This window comes from Lissotriton vulgaris, chromosome 8 (assembly GCF_964263255.1).
Source record: "Lissotriton vulgaris chromosome 8, aLisVul1.2, whole genome shotgun sequence".
Lineage (NCBI taxonomy): Eukaryota > Metazoa > Chordata > Amphibia > Caudata > Salamandridae > Lissotriton > Lissotriton vulgaris.
Genome location: NC_141696.1, coordinates 553,090,659 through 553,103,645, shown reverse-complemented (window position 1 = coordinate 553,103,645; position 12,987 = coordinate 553,090,659). Strand labels below are relative to the sequence as shown.

General features: G+C 41.6%; 1 protein-coding gene across 1 annotated transcript in view; it reads right to left on the bottom strand.

Moving 5' to 3' along the window:
* The window catches only part of NALCN (sodium leak channel, non-selective), a 2,672,759-nt gene that overhangs the window by 1,999,868 nt on the left and 659,904 nt on the right, over positions 1-12,987 (bottom strand). The window lies entirely within an intron of this gene.

The window sequence follows — 12,987 nt, the reverse complement described above, 5'->3', positions numbered from 1 at the left end:
ATGACTAAAAAAACAATGCTTCACCTCACTTTTCTTAACCTGCTGGTTTCATATTTGCATCAACACCTCAATGCTCATTTACTTCAGCTGTGCCTTAGGAAAGGCTTTTAATTGAACAACTTGTATTCCAGGAACACAGATTTCAGGAACACAGCTTTTAGAATTGCCTCCCCATTATCATGAATATAGAATGTCAGTACTCTAATTATTTATTTAAACTCTGTTAAAGCTACAGTAGAATACTAGGAAATCAACTGGCAGGCTGCTGCTGCTGTTTGAAGTATGTTTCTCTCAGCATGCCAGACATTCTTTCTGACATGGATGACAATGATCTGTCAGAATTTATTTAAAATTGGCAAAATGAAGCCTCCCATTGTCTTCATTTACTGCAGTCTTGCCTATAAGCAATGTTTCAATTTGACAAGCCCTACTCCAGCCACATAGTGTTTAGATCTGCCCCATCCATCATGAGTATAGCATGTAAAAGGTATATTTTCTCATTAGAACTCTTATCATGAAGGAGCAGTAGAGCACTGGGGAATAAACAGATGGACTGGTGCTGCTTCTCTAAGTATGTTTTACTCAGAATGTCAGAAAAAGTTCTTACCTAGTTGAGGAAGATATTTGGGAATTCATGGAACATGTTTCTTAGTATTTGCTTCTTGAGCACTTACCATACATTCTATGAGAACATCTGGAGAGAAAACCATTGTCTCTCAAACATCTCAGCAGAGCATCATCATTTTAATGGGGGGAAATCACTGTAGAAACCAAAACGATTTATTATATTATCATGAGACACCACCAATTGATGTATACCTTCTCTAAAATCAGTTATCAACCTTACTATCTGCTCCTTTTATTGATGATGATTTGCAGACATTTCACAGCAAGACAAACACAGACACACTCTCAATGCTGGTGTTTGCTCAGTGGTGATTGCATTATTTTATATTTTCGGGGGTGCCCACCCTTGCCCCTACTGCCTTACCGTCCATGTCCATGGACATTTCGCCGCCTACAACTGCAGCACTGTTCAATTAGGAGCTCTAGTGCAGGCGACAAAATATCTGCCAGCATAATTAACACAGCACAAAGTCCACATACCAACGATCACATATCCACATTTGTCCACAGCAGAGTTATTGTGCTCAATGTGAACCAGCACTATGGCCAAGTGCATCCTTTGAAATCGCACTAGGACCACTGATTATAAGAAACCTTTACTATTTTTCTTTTGCCATTATTTTATCAGCCGATATCGTCATTGCATCCCGACGAATACCCCTACACCTCAACACGGGGTGAGCGATGGACTGAAACATTTTGACCTCTCCATGTGGGCAAAATTACTGATAACTACTTTTTTCCCTATCATTGGGTGCCCAATAAACGTCCTCCAATCTACCAATAGATAGTTTTAATCGTTTATCTACTCTGTTAATCAGACCCTACACCTCCAACAACACACACACCTTTATCAGGGAATATTCATCCTATTTTCAGAAACAACAACTTCATGAGCTACTCAATTTTCTGGGTAGCACGTCATGCTAGGATCCTTATGGGAGAAGTGCAAGGAAATAATGAAGCATGTCAGCCTTTGGATGGGTGAGGGTTTTTGACCTACAAATAAGGACAATTTTGGAACCTTTCTCAATGGCAGGCCACTGTACTTATCACACTGAAGCAAGGAGTATTTCAGTGTTTTTTCTTTTGCACAGTTAACTATGACACACTGTTTAACTTTATCAGAAACAAATGAGCATTTGGGCTCCTTTATGGCTTGTTCCTCCTTGGCTTCGGACCAATGTACTCTAGTTTTGCTTGTTGGGTGGGCTTTGAGTTAGGATAGGTGTCCTTACCCATTACTGTATCTCCATGGTTAATTCTAGCTCTTTTCCTTTTAAATATTTACAATTATTACACCACATTACAAAAGCAGAACAAATAAATAAAAAATAGAAAACCAATATGAGCATAGCCTCATTAAAATCAAGCTACAAATTACAAAAATCAATCTCCCTTTGGTACATTGTAATCAAAATGATTTTCAAGCGGTAACAAACTATGAAATGGTTGTACATATTTGTCTCTTTCTCCTCACAGAAATGTACACCTCAATGATACATGAACAAACAGCCATTTCCAAATTTAGTCCACTTAATCCGCATTGACAGCGTTCCAATCCACGCACCCTGCAGTCAATATCGCATTATTGATTTAATCAAAAAAGCACTAACATTTTTCTAAGGTCAGGGTCAAATTTTTTATAAAATTGCCATAAGCTGCTAAAAAAACAAAGGACTGGTCTATGATATGAGCGACCAACAAAAAAAGTATCTATGATATTTGTGAGGACAGTCCAGAAAAAGGTCCTTATTCTGAGTTACTCAGAATACCCATTGTGGGCAGAAACTTGAGTTTGTGCCAAAACCATGAATTCTGATGAATGCTATAATTTTGCATTCAGTATTAGCACATACAAAATTACCCCAGGTGTTTCCAGGGACATTCGCTAAGTCAAACCTTACAGAAATTTTCCATGGTTAAAAAATACCTGCAAACTGGGAATAGTTAGCAGGAATTAGTGCAGAAACACCAATCTCTGTATTATTATGATGCAATGAATTTTGGATTTATTATTTACAGGGAGCCGCACAGCATGAACATGATCAAGAGAAGACTGATTATTAAAGGGGCAAATAAGTCTGTAGGTTTTTTTCTTCACATAGATAGCAAAGAGAAATGTGTTTTAAATGCTAGCTACCATTGTGTGATGTTAAAAACGTGAAAAGGAATGGTAGTATATACAATCTTAAGATGAGTAATAAAATGTAAATTTAGTTAGTATGCCATTTTGAACAGACGTAATGTACTTTATAAAAATCAGGCCTGAAGGTCAACAATCCCCGCTGTGTCCTTGGGCCACTAAGTAATGAGTGGTCTGTTCTGCATATTTTCTGCGTAAAGCCAGAAGAACGCGGTACAAGGACCCGCCCTTTCAAGTGTCCTGGGAATCACTGGCAACAAACTCTGCTCTTTCAAGGTATTGAATACCCAGGACCTCCACAAGACCAGGCCACGCCAGGGTTTTCTGCTGGGTGCAGACTGTGAACTACACGGAGGAGAAGACTGAACACAGATTTCTCCATGGCCCGACGTGTCCTGCAATCGTGGATGGGGCGTTTGGGGACTTGAGGGAACTCTGACATAGTAATTAATGGAAGATGCCTGCCACCACATGGCCCCCCTTGACACGGTATTCTACAGCGCTCATTGCGAACCCTGCTTTTGCACTTACCAGGATATTGCACGCTGGTAGCTGTAGTCTCAGACTTGACTGCAGCTGTTTCCAATTAAGCAGGGTCAGATGTTCTCTTTACAAAGGGAGCCCCGTAGAAATTTCAAGGAGGCAAAAGGCACCTTACAAGTTGTGAGCGGCGTCAGAGGAAGGCAGAAACGCCGAAATGCATTATGCTGCACAACCTTCAGTGAATAAAGGGCTCCTTCAACAATCCCCGCTGTGTCCTTGGGTCACTAAGTAATGAGTGGTCTGTTCTGCATATTTTCCGCGTAAAGCCAGAAGAACGCGGTACAAGGACCCGCCCTTTCAAGTGTCCTGGGAATCACTGGCAACAAACTCTGCTCTTTCAAGGTATTAAATACCCAGGACCTCCACGAGACCAGGCCATGCCAGGGTTTTCTGCCAGGTGCAGACTGTGAACTACACGGAGGAGAAGACTGAACACAGATTTCTCCACGGCCTGTCGTGACCTGCAATCGTGGATGGGGCATTTTGGGACTTGAGGGAACTCTGACATTGTAATTAATGGAAGATGCCTGCCACCACATGGCCCCCCCTTGACACGGTATTCTACAGCGCTCATTGCGAACCCTGCTTTTGCACTTACCAGGATATTGCACGCTGGTAGCTGTAGTCTCAGACTTGACTGCAGCTGTTTCCAATTAAGCAGGGTCAGCTGTTCTCTCTACAAAGGGAGCACCGTAGAAATTTCAAGGAGGCAAAAGGCACCTTACAAGTTGCGAGCCGCGTCGGAGGAAGGCGGAACCGCCGAAATGCATTATGCTGCGCAACCTTCTGTGAATAAAGGGCCCCTTCAACAATCCCCGCTGTGTCCTTGGGTCACTAAGTAATGAGTGGTCTGTTCTGCATGTGTGTATATATATATATATATATATATATATATATATATATATATATATATATATATATATATATATATATATATATATATATATATATATATATATATATATATATATATATATATGTGTGTGTGTGTGTGTGTGTGTGTGTGTGCAAAAAAGAAGCAGAGAACTCTGGGTAGTTCTCAAGTTTAGGTGGAAACCGACTCCTGTATAGAGCACTCTCAACACCAGCGACACTCTAGATCTGCTCACCTCAAATGTCTGCCTTTCTATCAAAGTCTTTAAGCATAGGATTAGCACAGTGCTATCCACACCGAGATAGAAAGGGACAGCAAAGTCTTTAAGCATAGGACTGTCCTTGCCGAGCAGTAAAACGACAAAAGCCATTTACCACTCCAGGCACAGTATTACAGCTATGAATTGGTATAATACCAACAAGCCAACCTGAAATGAGTAAAAGCAACCCAGACACAGTGTTTTGCTCTAATCAGAGCTCTTCAGAGAGGTATAGCTTTGTTCAGACACAAGGGAGCAACCAGTATAAGTCACAAAAATACCCTTTAAGGCATAAAGTGACGAATAAATTATGCAAAAAAATAAGCAGAGAACTCTGGTTAGTTCTCCTGTTTAGGCCCTATAGGCCTATAGGCCCATAGGAATGAATGGGGAGGTATTCCCCAATGGGAATAGTCCAGCCCAAACTGCCAGGCCAGGTCCTCCCTGGACTGGAAACAAGCATCCTAGGACCGGTTTCGGGCGAGTGGGATGGTATGCTCAGACGTGAGTCCCGTGCTCTCCATGCCACTGGAGTCAAACTATCCTGGCTGATGAGGGCTGAAAACCCGAAACCGGTATTAGGGTGCTTGTTTCCAGTCCAGGGAGGACCTGGCTTGGCAGTTCGGCCTGGACCGTTCCCATGGGGCACAGGGTCAAGACTGATTTTCATATGGCTGGGTTCACACTGGAATGGCATGGTGAGCAAAAAATTATGGATTTAGGCCCAGATCTCTGTACTGGGGTGAATGCATGACATTGTTCTGCATTCTGTCCATCAACTGTTGTTTTTGCTCTTACCTCCCTCTAGTTCATCTAATTCTCAGCCTCATCTATGTCTTCACCTCGCCTCTCCATCACTTGTCCTCTCTCTTTACCACACCTCTCCCACTCACTCAGTACCTCATCTCCTACCTCATCTCACTCTCCTTATAACATCTCTCTCACTAACTCATCTCTCTGCCTCATCTCTCCCCTACTACTTAACCCATGAACTGTCCTTACCATTAGTTCACCATGTCACTACTCCAACTCCCCTCTCTTTTTCTACCTCTGTTCCCAACTACTTCTCTCTTACTACTCTCTAACTTTCTTTTTTTTCTAGCTCTACCTCCTCTTGCTCTTATCGTTTGCTTCGCCGCCTTCTATAGTTTCACTCATCCTCAATAACTCACCTCTTTCTATCTCCAACTCTCTCTTTCCCTCAGCTCTCTCCACCTCTGCATCAACCACATTCTCAGCACCACACCTTTGCTTTTCGAATTCACCACGTTACTCTCTACACCTGTTATGCCTTTCTACCCTACGCTTCTTTGTTCTGCCTATCTACTCTCCTGACCTAACCAGTTTTTATTTACTTCTTCTATTGTTTTCCTTCTCTCTACCTCACCACTCTCTTTCCCTTGCATGTGTATATATGTCTCCCACTGCCTCAACTCAACTCTCTACTTGTCTACCTCTTTCTGATTTTCATTCTTTCTACCTCACATCACATTCTACCTTACATCTCTATTTGCCCTCACCCCTGATTATGTCCAACCCCTCTTCATCTCGTAATATTTTCTTCTCACTATCACTTGCTCTTCCTTCTTCACCCGAAAACCCGACCTATCTTTCTAAATTCTTTCTGTACCTACCTGTTCCTATTTCAACTGCTCTGTATCTTTGGCTACTCATCTCTCTCCTGTCACCTTATATGTCTCTCACCTTCATCATATATCAACTGTATCTCTATTTCTACCTGCCTTCACCTTTACTATGGCTCTGTGCCTATACCGTTCTTTTTTGTCAGTATTCTCCTGTCACAGGACCACTTCAACATTTCTTACTCATCAGAGTCCTCTGCCATTGGCTAGTGAGAGCAGTGCACGCATACTAAAAGGAGATGAAGTGCAGACAGAGAAAGGGAAATTAAGAGGAAAATTAGGAGATTTCACCCAATGGAATGGTGATAATCCTGGGAGCAGTGTTTTGATTCTCTCCATTGCAACAAGAATGCCTTTTGGGAAGGGAGATTTATTTGTGATTATGAATATGTGGTAAATAATCGCGGGGTGAATATATCACATTTTAATAGTATGCAGCAGTCCATCTAAAATCCACCTAGTCACTCTTACCTGCTGTTGCAAACTGGACATCTTAAAGCTTGTGCATTTGGCTGTTTAGTGTGTCCCATCTCTGAAAGTTTATTAGCTAATTTAATTTATTGGCATCACAATAATGTGAAGTTGCTGAAAGAGAGAAATAAATTAAACATTTTTGCAAACAGGGGTCCCGAAATATGACTCTCCCCTGAGCCTCAAAAATCATTAAGATGGCACTGGCTCGACTTTTCCTGGTAGACCTTAGTTTGCATTTAGATTTTAATTCTCAAGTGGACATAAGAGAATCATTGGCAGAACACTCAATGGTACTATTTAACTCTTGTATTGCAATGTTGCATTTTGGTAGTAAATCCTTAGGATTTTCAGAGTGTGCATTTGCATATACATTGTGTCAATATCTGTGTGCTTCAAGCTCAGGAGAAGCCATTTTTGCAGGAGAAGAACTGAACTAGAATTGACCAGGAATTCAACATCTCAATGCCTGGCCTGGACAGACTGTCACTTTTATCCCAGGAAGAACCAGCCTTCTTAGCCTTCTTCCTCACCTGACCCCATGTTAAGCTTCTATAGCCCTACAAAGATACTTTACCATGATATCTTTCACAACTGATCCAAGCTGTGAAACTGTTGTAGGACTTCAATGAGATTATAGACCACTGAACGGTTCTACGTTCCGGGAGGTCTGCACGTGTTTAATTGACTAGGAACCCCATAGAGCAATATCAGTATTTAGCGTTGGGCCATGAATGCGGTGGTTTTTTTCAGGAGTGTGTTGATTCCTGAAAGTTCATAGCTAAAAGTGATCCCCGCCACAGATTCCATTTTTGTTTTGTGTGTTTTGACACCTTTAGGGCTGTACCAAGTTTAAACTGTAATTTGTGAATAGAAAGGTCTTATATTTTTGAGGGGGTGTGTTTGCATTAGCACGTCTCTCCCTAAACCACTCCTTGAGTTTCCCCACACCCCTTCCATTTGGGAGTAAACATTCCCTTTTTTCCAGACATTCCTCCTTGCCCCTCCTACATTTACTACTGAAACATATACATACACATGAAGAAATATGTGTCCATTAGAAGTTTGCTACAATGTATTTTTTGTTGAGTATGATTCAATAAAATGAAAAGAAAAATTAATACAACTTAAAAAATCACCATTCTGAACAAAAACAAACAATGTTTGTTAACCTTGTTATGCATTATTATACAATAGGATAGATTATTCTGAACAGGAAAGAAAACAACAATTCAATCTTGATAGAGGAAGGCATGTGGGATAGGCGTGTGACAGCCCTCTGAATTTTCTGCCTATTAACGACATACCAGATGGCAGTATTACCCAGGTCCATTTTACACGTCCCCAGTAAAAATTCTGACACCCAATTACAGATAACCGAGGAAAGATGGATGTTGCAAATCTCAGACGCCTTCTCAGGTAAAGTGAGAAAAATTGAGTCAAATTGTTTGCTAACAAAGTTTAATAATGAGCATTGCTGTAATTGACAACAAAATGTTTTTTTCTACTTGTTTAAGATATGTGGACTAAATATTCAACATGGGTTTGCTGCCTATCTAGCCACGGCAGGTGCTTACTAAAGATGCCTAAACGGCAATATATATTGGATTGAGTATATTAACTTAGGAGTAAATCAGTTCTTTGTAAAGAATACATTAATGTTGCTTCATAAAATACCGGAGTAGGCTTAAGTTGTTGCCTCTATTTATAATAAATAACCCTGTGTTTGTAAAGCACAAACTAATCACCCCTAAGGGTCTCAAGGTGCTGGGGGCCGTCGGGAAGATTAAGCGAGCTATTGCCCAGAGTCACATGGTGCTGGGCTGAGCTGCTGCCAGCGCCGGGGATCGAACCGTGCTCTGGAGTCAGCCACCCTGGCCGCTGCGCCACACCTCTATTTCACAGTACATTTAGCAAAGGAACAGTTTTTGAAAGTGAACAGATCCTTGGTGTATGCTACCTTACAAGACATGGGGCCATATTATCAAGCCCCAGCGATAATTATCGCTAAGCGCACTTAGCGCTAGTATAATTATCACCGGGTAGCGTGGATTTTTATCACTGAGATAGCGTGCTTTTAGCAACGCTTTTTTCAGAAGTGATAAAAATCCTCGCGCTAACTGCCAAATGAGAGATTATCGCTGGAAAACCAACGATAATCTCTCGAAGTTTGGCGTTAGCTTGATGATAGGGGCTCACAAACTTAGCCATGATATCCATCCATAGGATATCATCGCTAAGTCAGGAAAATACCAGGTGTAAAAAAAGCAGTGCTAACTGCGGTTAGCGCTGCTTTTTTTATCACTAACAGGGTTAGCGATATCCTTGATAATAGGAGAAATGTCGCTTAACAACATTTCTCCTATTATTTTTCTCTGGAACGCCCCCTTTGCTTCTCATTAGAGATGCCAGGGGAAGCATAGAGAAAAAGGTTGCTAACATGCGAATTTGCGTGTTAGCACCCTGTTGGTGATAGGGAGATAATTTTATCTCCGCTTTCTTGGCTTTTAAAGCCAAAAAAGCAGAGATAAATCCCTTGGTAATGTGCCCCTAGGTTCCTGTGAAACCAATCGATTCGAAAATGAGTGATTATGAAAATGGGCCTCCAAGGCTGCACACTACACCCTGCATGAATGTTTAAGTACATACTCCCACGGCTCTTAATCCGTAAAGTAACCTTGGGACTACGGGATACAACCTGCGTGCTGCACATCAACTTAAAGACAACAGACATCCATCTGGACAATAGAAGGGTACCTTGCCTTAGACCAGACAATAAATATAGACTTGAGGACTATCGATGGGTAAACAGGGACCCCAGTGAAGGACCCAGTGGGTAATTTGTGAAAGAAATAGGTGCTAGGGTTCTCATCAGGTGGCAGCTTGCACCAGCCCATTGCTCCTATTAGTGCCACCTATAACAGAACTAACTACTAACCATTGGGTGGAGGATGCAGCATACTGGCCCGAGCCGTTGACTTTGAAACTGGGGAACCAGGTTCAACTCTAAGCGTAGGCTATAAATCCTGTGATTCTGGGCAAATCACTTAAACTCCAGTGCTTACAAAAACCGAATGTCTCCTAAATTGGTGCTCATGTAAAGTGCTCCAATACCTTTGGGTCGATTGTGTGCTATAAGCACCGGTGTTAACGATTAAGTGCTGGTGCCGAGCACCAGAAACCACTGGCTCAAATTAAGCATTGAAGTGCTATCACTGGAGACCAGTGCAGTAAGCCCCCTAAAGGTGGGTACAAACCCCATCCTTAAAATATTCCCAATGCCTAAATCTTTGCCTGAACAGCTTGAGGAAAATTACTAAGAAACAACAGGGTCTGCAGCTGCACATGCCAAATGCAACTCTGCTGGAACAACATCACAGAATCCCAGCATCACTTGCCTTGACAATCACCTTATACATGGAAAAATATAACAAAGTGAATACATACAGAGCATTCCCATATAGCCCTGTAAAATTTACATACAAGACCTCAACTTCTCAAAAGAAATGAAGGGAATAGGTATATAAATAAGTCAAGAGCGCCGAAAAATGCAAGCACCACAAGGAAAAGCTGAAACAGGCCAATGGTTAAGCGCCTTGAAGGCTAATGGGACACTACACCTTGCATCCTTCATCCCATCTAGCTCCACTGATGATACTGCCAGTTTCAGGTGCAGTCCAAGACACAGGTGCAATACACCAGGATGCCAGATCTGACAAATGAATACATGTCAATCCTGATAAATGAAACCAATTCCTAGGTGGCTTCACCTGTAACATTCAGGCAAGGCACAGAAATGCCTGCAAAAATCAACTTGAAAACATGTTTGCTCTCAGATTCTTGCTGGAAGCACACCATACTACATTGCACACAGTGCATAAACAAAACTAAATTTCTTCTTTCCTTATTTGCAAAAAAGCTTGATCAATCCCTACTGACCTTCCTGGACTAGGCTTCAGTGTGTCACTTGCTCCATCAGTCAAATTGCAGGGATTCACTATAGCCCCTGCCTTTACATTTTCCTCACATGTAAATAAGCTTGGTAAAGCTGCAAGCTACCATCTTCACATGGTAAAGAAAATAAAGCACCAAGGGCAAGATGTACAAAGCATTTTGCCCTTCGCAAAAGGACTGACTCTCAGAATTGGCCCTTTGCGACCTGAAAAATGCTTTATTGATGTACAAAATGCAAAATGGGATTCATGACTTGTTACCGAATCACAATTTGCATTTGTGATTCAGTAAATGGAAGGGGCATGTTTTGGGCGTCCCTTCCAAATACTGAATCAGTATGGAATGAATGATTGTTTATGAATTCCAGTCCCAAAACAGTAATACTTTAACACCATTTAAACATTGGTGGTACCCATTCGCAAATTGAGAACGTTGGAGAAATATTTTTTAAGAGCAGGAAGTGGTCCCACAAACCACTACTTACACTTAAAAAATGAAACTGCAAAGTTTCATTTTTTTTATTTTTAAACTCACCCCCTTTTCCTTTAAGGAAAACGGATTGCATTAAAAAAATTTTTTTTTATATAAAAGCAATTACAGACACGGGGGTCTGCTGACCTCAGCAAGCCCAGCACGGTGATGGCTGTGATTCCAAATGGGTCGCAAATTGCAACCTACCTCATTAATATGTGTAAGGTAGGTTTATTTGCGACCCACTAGGAATCACTAATGAAATTCAAATGAGTTTCATGGATTAGGAATAGCGATTGCTGTATTGCAATTCGCAGGAAATCGCAATTAGGAAATCGCTGTTCCTAATCTACGTACATCTGGCCCCTAATTATTCCAGAAGCACAGAACACGGCAATGTATTTTTCGGTTATACTTTAAGAACACCTTGGTGCCCAGAATTCCACTTTCAGACCTGCCCCAATCAAGGGGGTCCTGCGTCCAGCAGCCAGACTGGTATACTGATCTACAAGGCAAGAAAATGTAACCAGATCAATCCTATTCTTTATGGCCTCTTTTGGCATCAAACTGCGTCCTCACTTGCAAAGCCATACACCACAAAAGTCCACCATACTTAGTGGAACTCCGGATCATCTCATGCAGATCCCTGGGCTTAAGAAGCAAGGACCTAGAAAACCCCAGATGCAAGATTTCACTTGCGAGAAAGCAACCTTTTATGGGAACAGTGACCACTGGGTGGACCTCCCTGTGGGTTTATTTATGGCTTTTCTCATCATTCCCAATTTTAGTAATTTTAATGCATCACCCCTCTTAGTCCATTGTTCCATGCAAAGTGCATTCATATCAATTCTGGACCTGGTTGCACTACATACATATTTACAGAAATAAATACAAATACTTATTTTTGGCACACCTGTAAACCAAACGCTGACACGTGGTGCTCAGAGAAGTGAAAAAATGGTATGGAAATTGCAACAGAGGCAAGACACTGGCACAGCACTGCTGGCCTTGAGGCAGCATGGCAGAACAGGAAAGATTTATGTCATAAAGCGTCACAAGGGAAGCAAGAAGCAGAGAGTAAATAGTTGGCATAAATGCACACAATATGCACATTTACTCGGTACATTGGATAGGTGTTGTGTTAGACTCGGGTCTGATTGCCTACATTTCTTGGCTCTGGAAAAATACTGAGATATGACAGGTGCTTTATGTCAGACATATTCTAAAATATTCAGCAATAAGCATCTACTGCAAGGAAACATGCAGAGTAACATACATGGTGCCCGGTAAAATAGTGGCATTTTAGAGCCTTACAACGCTGTGTAGCAGGGAGGGGGTTTCAGAGTCATCTGGCAGCAAAATGTCCACTATGTGATGCCACCACTGTACCTCTTGCAATGGGTTCAGGTGACTCTAGGGACAATCCAGGGACACTCGTTGCCCCTTTCAGTAGACACCAGAAAGGTTTTTGTTGCAACTATGCAACTGGTGACAGCAGTCTGTAGACTCCTGAACAGTATATATCCCAGATGTATTCCCAAAGGATAGTGCTGCGATCCTGAGGTCATGGTTTCTTCCAGGACCACTATGCTGTGCCTGCTGCCTACCTACCACCAGTCTGAATAAACATGGCAGAGATTTTGCTTAGGGTGTCTGCGGTGATCCAGAAATGAAACTCACCTTTTGATGACCATATTCTACAGCATCATAAAAAAGACCAAGTGCCCTTTCGGCCAATTACCATCGGAAATATATCACAGGAGACACATCATTTATTTTGCGATATTTATTATTTCATAACACTATTCATACATTCGTTAAATGCTAGCGCCAAAAGACCCCACCTTCCTATGGGCAACATATACCATATCACAATATTTACAAACACACCCACATTCAGAACAAAACATACAACAAACTATGATAGGTATAAGTGTTCCTTGTAGTACAATCCCATGGGGAAAAAAGATTTCTTTTGGTGCCTACATTTTATGAACGT